This window comes from Sphaerodactylus townsendi, linkage group LG14 (genome assembly GCF_021028975.2).
Source record: "Sphaerodactylus townsendi isolate TG3544 linkage group LG14, MPM_Stown_v2.3, whole genome shotgun sequence".
Lineage (NCBI taxonomy): Eukaryota > Metazoa > Chordata > Lepidosauria > Squamata > Sphaerodactylidae > Sphaerodactylus > Sphaerodactylus townsendi.
This window is the reverse complement of record NC_059438.1, coordinates 10,041,694-10,048,530: the sequence shown is the minus strand read 5'-3', so window position 1 is coordinate 10,048,530 and position 6,837 is coordinate 10,041,694.

Here is a 6,837-nt window from a genome sequence, read left to right as displayed (position 1 = left end):
CTTGCTAAGGGAATCAGGATGGCTTTCTCTTCCATTGGGGTCTCTTTCTCCTCCATGCCTTCCCCTGCCCCACCTATCAGCTCTTCCAGCCATCCTTTTCTTTTTATTTGTATGCTGCTGATCTACTGATAATTCAGAAGATCAGTGACATTGACAAGGCCTAGTGATGATAATGGTAATGATAATGAAACCTTTAATGGCATATATAAATTATGCAATGGAAATTTAAAAATTGCTCGTAAAAAAAGTTTTAAAAAACATGCATCATAAGAGCTAGAATATTAAACCACCGGATTGGGGTTGAGTTTAATAAGCATTTGGGAATGTTCAGTGATGGCAGCACACAAGAAACTAGCAGTTTGTTCAATAGCAGCAGTTGAAATTGCTGTCTAACAAGAACAAAGTTTTGACAACATCTGTAGTGTTGCCTAGATCAATTATGAGAGGATTAAGTAGTTTTTCCCACTCTACAGCATATAGAGGGCAATATAATAGAACATGATGGACGGTTTCTTCAAGACCAGGGTTGCAGGTGCAAGATCTATCAGAGGATGGAAGATGGTGCTCTCTGTTGTATCGTCTGGTAGAAGGAAGAACATTGCATCTGGCTAAGGTGACAGCGCGTCTCAGAGTAGGCTCAGATATGGCCTGGTGAATTACCAATAGACCAAAGATGGTAATACTCCTCAACCCTAAAGGCAGATGTTTGCAAAGTTAGGGAAGCCTTTCTGTGTTTGTGTGTGTGTGTGTGTGGGGAGGATCTTTACTTTCTGTTATTCTGTATGAGAAAACATGGTTTCCATTATTCTCTGTGAGCAAGCATGGTTTCCATTATTCTCTATGAGCAAGCATGGTTTCCGTTATACTCTGTGGCAGCTTTGCTTTCCATTATTTTCTAAGGACAAAACGTCCTTTTCATTATTCCCAAGGAGCAAGCATGCTTTCCATTTTTTTTTTTGCGGGCAAAACATGTGTTCCATTATTCTCTATGGGCAAAGCATGCTTTCTGTTATTCTCTATGAGAGCCTGCATGGTGTAGTAATTAAGAGCAGGTGAATTCTAACCTGGAGATCTGGGTTTGATTCCCCACTCCTCCAGCTGAGTGGCAGAGGCTTATCGGGTGAACCAAATGTGTTTCCGCACTCCTACATTCCTGCTGGGTGACCTTGGGCTAGTCACAGTTCTTCGGAACTCTATCAACCCCACCCACCTCGCAAGGTGTCATTTGTGGGAAGAGGAAGGGAAAGGAGCTTGTAAACCACCTTGGAATCTCCTTTACAGGAGAAAGGTGGGATAACCGAAATCAAACTCCTCTTCTTCTCTATGAACTTAGAAACATAAGAACATAAGAACAAGCCAGCTGGATCAGACCAGAGTCCATCTAGTCCAGCTCTCTGCTACTCACAGTGGCCCACCAGGGGCCTTCGTGAGCTCACTGCAGGAGGTGAAAGCAATGGCCTTCTGTGAAACCTTTGCTCCCGATCACCCTGGTCTGTTGCAGGCATTTGCAATCTCAAGATCCAAGAGGATCAAGATTGGTAAGCCATAAAATGGAGCTTCTCACTCCATTAAAATCTACCAAATCCAAGCCCTTTTAAAGCTATCCAGGTTGGTGGCCATCCTGCCACCTCCTGTGGCAGCATGTTGAAACACCAATCTTTACGCGTTGTGTGAAGAAGGTGTTTCCTTTTATTAGTCCTAATTCTTCCCCACAGCATTTTCAATGAATGCCCCTGGTTCTAGTGATTGTGAGAAAGAGAGAAAAATTTCTCTCTGTAGGCAGTATTTTCTACCGCATGCATAATTTTACATAGACTTCAATCCCATATCCCCCCCCTCAGCCGGTATCTCACTCTCCAAACTAAAGAGTCCCCAAGCGCATGCAGCCTCTCCTCATAGAGGAAGGTGCTCCAGTCCCTCAATCATCATCCTTGTTGCCCTTCTCTGCACTTTTTTCTATCTCTTCAATATCCGCCCTTTTTTTTTTTTGAGATGCGTGACCAGAACTGGACACAGTACTCCAAGTCGCGGATGCTTTACCGCAGTGTTTATATAAAGGGCATGACAATCTTTGCAGTTTTATTATCAATTCCTTTCCTAATGATCCCCAGCATAGAGTTTGCCTTTTTCACAGCTGTGGACACATGTTCTCTATCATTCTCTACAGGCATTCATGTATTGTCAATGGGCAATTGTCCCTAGTTGTAGTACGTCCTGGAAATACCCTTTAAAACCAGTACTGAGTCTGACTCAGCGTCTTGAAACCACATCTCACTTCCAGAAGACAGAGGAGGATGCTTTGATGCTAATAGTTTATCAGGCTTGGTAAAAAGGGGTTTACTGTGAGTCATCGTCTAGACACATGACCACCAAAAATATTTATTCTGCCACTAAAACATCTGTGTTAACCATGTAAGCAAAAAGACTTGCTGCAAAACACATAGTGCACACAGGTGCACTCGTGCAGACAAAACTAACTTTTCGTAAACAAGGAAGTCTTTGAGATTTGGAACTGTCCCTTGACGATAGTCAGTTGTGGGAAGGATGAAATGGAGTCACATGTCCACTATCCTGAAGTTCCTGGAGGAAGAGCAGATGGCAAGGTGATGGTCATTCGGGTTCTTCTTGGGAAATCTAAGGCAGGGTTTCCAAACAGCCTTAGAAGAGAAAACTCTGACAGAGCCAACATTGAACCACACCTTCAGGTGACAAGAGATTGCAAGGCTCATCTACCTGATTAACCGCCTGATCTTGCATAGATAAAGGGGGTAAAAGGGATTAGCCTTTTGGTTGGTTCTGGTGGGTTTTCAGGGCTGTGTGGCCATGGTCTGGTTAGCAAATCTTGGCTCCCAGTACTTAAAAAATGGACTGATAGCCCCACCCGCAATGCACTCAACCACATCTTTGCATAGCAAGTTCCACCCAAACACTTACTGATTGGTTCCCCACCCTGGGACATGGACAATATACCAAACTAAATTTTCCCTTCTCACTAGACACAGTGTGAAACACTTTTCTCTGTGATAAGCCTCTGAAGATGCCAGCCACAGATGCAGGCGAAAACGTTAGGAACAAGATCCACCAGACCACGGCCACGCAGCCCGGAAAACACACCAGAACCAGTTGAATCCGGCCGTGAAAGCCTTCAACAATACTACTCAAGAGTGTTCCCCTGACTCATCCTTCTTGTGAGGAAACCGCATTTGAATATGGACAACAGCACACCTGGGCGAAACCAGTTCTTTTGCCTAATCTCTTCATCTACTCTACTCCAGATGAAATCACAGCTTTGTTTCAACACTGCCTAACAACCAGCTACTTCCAATGGGACAATGATTACCATGAGCTGGCAGATGGGGGTGCCATGGGAAGCTCCCTCAACCCGGTGATAACCAATTTTTACATGGAACATTTTGAGATTCTGTAGGCGCAGAAGGCATAAAAGGAATATTCTCAGATTTTCTTTTGCCCCCCATTACTTTCTTTCTGTAATGGGTAGTTGGCAACCATGATGCAGCGGAACAAAGAAAAAATGCAAGCTTGGAAATCTATCCTTTTTCTGTTACTAGGCAAGCTTGATGACCCAGCTTGAGAGATGCCCTATGTTCAAGAGTTACACACAGAATGTGCAAATTCAACTGTTTTTAAGGTCTTACCTGCTCCCCAGACAGATACATGGATTTGCCCTTCTTCCTAGTGACAGAAGAGAGCGTCGAAAATGTTTGGAAGCTCTTTGTCTAAGGAGAAGGGCAACAAAAGACAACTTATAGATTAGAAAGAAACAGGGCCCTAGTTCATCTTGAATTCAAAGAACCAGGTGCTGACATCTTCCAATAAGGGCACTAGTTGCCCCATCCCCACCCTTTCAAAATGATTGATTGATGATGATGAACTTTGGGGTGTATTCTTTTTTACTGCTTATTACTGATGTAACCTATAAAAGTAAGAGACAGCAGCCATTTTAACGTGGTTCCCCTGATGCTGTTTTGCCCGTCTGTTGCCGTGAATAAAATATTTATCTGATTTTATTCCTTTGTCGGCTTAAGCTTTTTGGCTTAAATATTTTGAACCCGTTACCCTGTTGTAACAAAACAAGCCCTCAAAACAACACCCAGGAAACCTGCAACTTGGTTCCAATTTGTGGATGACATTTTTACAATCTGGAGCCATGGTGAAGAGGAACTGCTGAATTTTCTGGACCGTTTTAACAGCATCCGCCCAAACATCAAAACCTGCCTTTTTTAAAGATGTCTTGGTCTTTCGCAAACACAATCATCAATTGGGCCACACAGTATACAGAAAAGCCAGTACCCACAGAGACCGAGGTATCTACGTAAAAGCTCCAGCTTCCACGTTACAACAAAAGGGGTATAAATCCAAAGGAAACTCCTGACAAGATCATACCAAAAGAATGAATTTGTGAACCTCACCTCCTCCCTGATGAAATCAATCATCTAGACTGGGCTCTGCAGGCTAATGGCTACTCCACAATAGAAATCAGAAGAGCTTTCAGACCAAAAGAAACCCAGAAGACTGAGGAGAAACACCAGAGGAAAAATATTTCTGCTATACATCAAGGGAATCACCAGATCAAAATGGGAAAACTGATGAAAAAACAACACCCAACCTACAAACCATCTTCAAACCTATCAGGAAAATACAGCAGATGCTATGCTCAGCAAGACCAGAGAGACCCCCTCTCTTCTGCAGGAGTCTATCACATACCCTGCAGCTGTGGAAAGGTCTACATAGGAACCACAAAGCATGGCATTCCAGACTCATTTAAGGAGCACTTGTAAATAAAGAAGCTGTGGCTTAACTAACCATCCTGAAAATCTTAGGTAGCAGAGACATGTCCTAAACAAAACTGGACATAGCGTTTTTATTTGAAAATGCTGAAATTATCCTGGTCGAGGAAGGTTACTATGTCCGAGACTGCACAGGAGGAGCCATTGAAATTCACAAACACCTTCAACAAGAGTGAAGAGACTCTGAGAATTAATGAAAAGCTTGGCTACCAGTATTTAAAAACACCAGAATCAAAGACCAAGGGCATGCTAACTTCATGGACAATGGACTCCACCCAGAAACAGGATTTGTATTCACCAACACTACTGCTGCTGCTGCAGGGAGTGCGAATGCGACTACAAGTGTAAATGGACTGATAACCCCACCTGCAATACAATGCACTCAACACACCTTTGCATAGCAAGTTCCACCTAAACACTTATTAAGAACATAAGAACATAAGAAAGAACCTGCTGGATCAGACCAGAGTCCATCTAGTCCAGCACTCTGCTACTCGCAGTGGCCCACCAGCACTCTGCTAACCCATCACCACCTCCTGTGGAAGCATATTCCAAAAACCAATCACTATATATATATATATATATATATATATATATATATATATATATATATATTGTGAGAAAGAGAGTATTGTGTATTGTATCTCACAATACTATCTTAGTTGATAGTTCCATGAGAATGTCAACTCAATGCGCTGGCAACTAATTGAAAAAAAAAGCAAACTCTATGCTGGAGGGATAATTAGGAAAGGAGATTGAGTAATAGAAAACTTGCAAAGATTGTCATTGCGCCATATATAAAAGCAGCGGATCCGCGACCGCTTTCGGAGTACTGTGTTCACAGTTCTGGTTGCCCACATCTCAAAAAAAGGATATCGGGAGAGATAGAAAAAAAAAGTGCAGAAAGGGCAACAAGGGCGACTGAGGAAGAAGGGCTGCGGCGTTTGGGACTCCTAGTTTGGAGAGGAGGCGTCCTGAGGGGATATGATTGAAGCCTATCAAATTATGCATGGGGTAGAAAATGTTGACAGAGATAAATTTTTCTCTCTTTCTCACAATACTGGAACCAGGGGGCATACATTGAAAATGCTGGGGGGAGAATTAGGACCTAATACAAGGAAACATTTCTTCCATAGCTTATGTGATTGGTTTTGGAATAATAAAAGCTTCCACTGGAGGTGGTGATGGCCACTAACCTGGATAGCTTTAAAAGTGGCTTAGATAGATTTATGGAGGAAAAGTCGATCTATGGCTACCAATCTTGATCCTCCTTGATCTGAGATTGCAAATGCCTTAGCATACCAGATGCTCGGAAGCAGCAGCAGCAGAAGGCCATTGCTTTCACATCCTGCATATGAGCTCCCAAAGGCACCTAGTGGACCACTGCAAGTAGCAGAGTGCTGGACTAGATGGACTCTGGTCTGATCCAGCTGGCTCTTTCTTATGAAATCCGTTATTCCAAGAGGTTATGCGCATGCTTATTAAGTGGGGTAGAATCAACTGAACATATGTTGTTTAGATGTCCTTATGATAAGGCAGCTCAGAAATTATCAACCCACTACTAGATAGGAATCTTTGTAAAGCTGATACAATCAAACTGGATTATCTTTTATCAGATAAGACTCCTCAGATATTACACCAAGTCACCAGATTTTGAGTCTTGACTTGAAGGTTCTGAAAAGCAGAATCTTAACGGGATTTTAAATGTGGTGTCCTAATTTTTTTTTAACTGTTGCAGTTTTGTAATTTGAGAAGGGTGTTTGGTAAGCCTCTTTATTATCTCGGTTGCTTACATTTCTGGTCTGTCACGATAATAAACGAATGAATGAAAGATTACTGAGGGGGCATTGAGTATGATGCTTTGTTTCTCTTGTGCAGATGTTCTGAAGTGAATGCTATTTACTCGAAGCAACAGAAGCAATCTGAGAGTACTTTTTCAGTGGGTGAAATTCTTAGTATCTTTGATTTCCAACTTCCCTGACAGAAAATTTAGGTTAAGAGATCATGCCTCACCCCAATGCATTCAAAC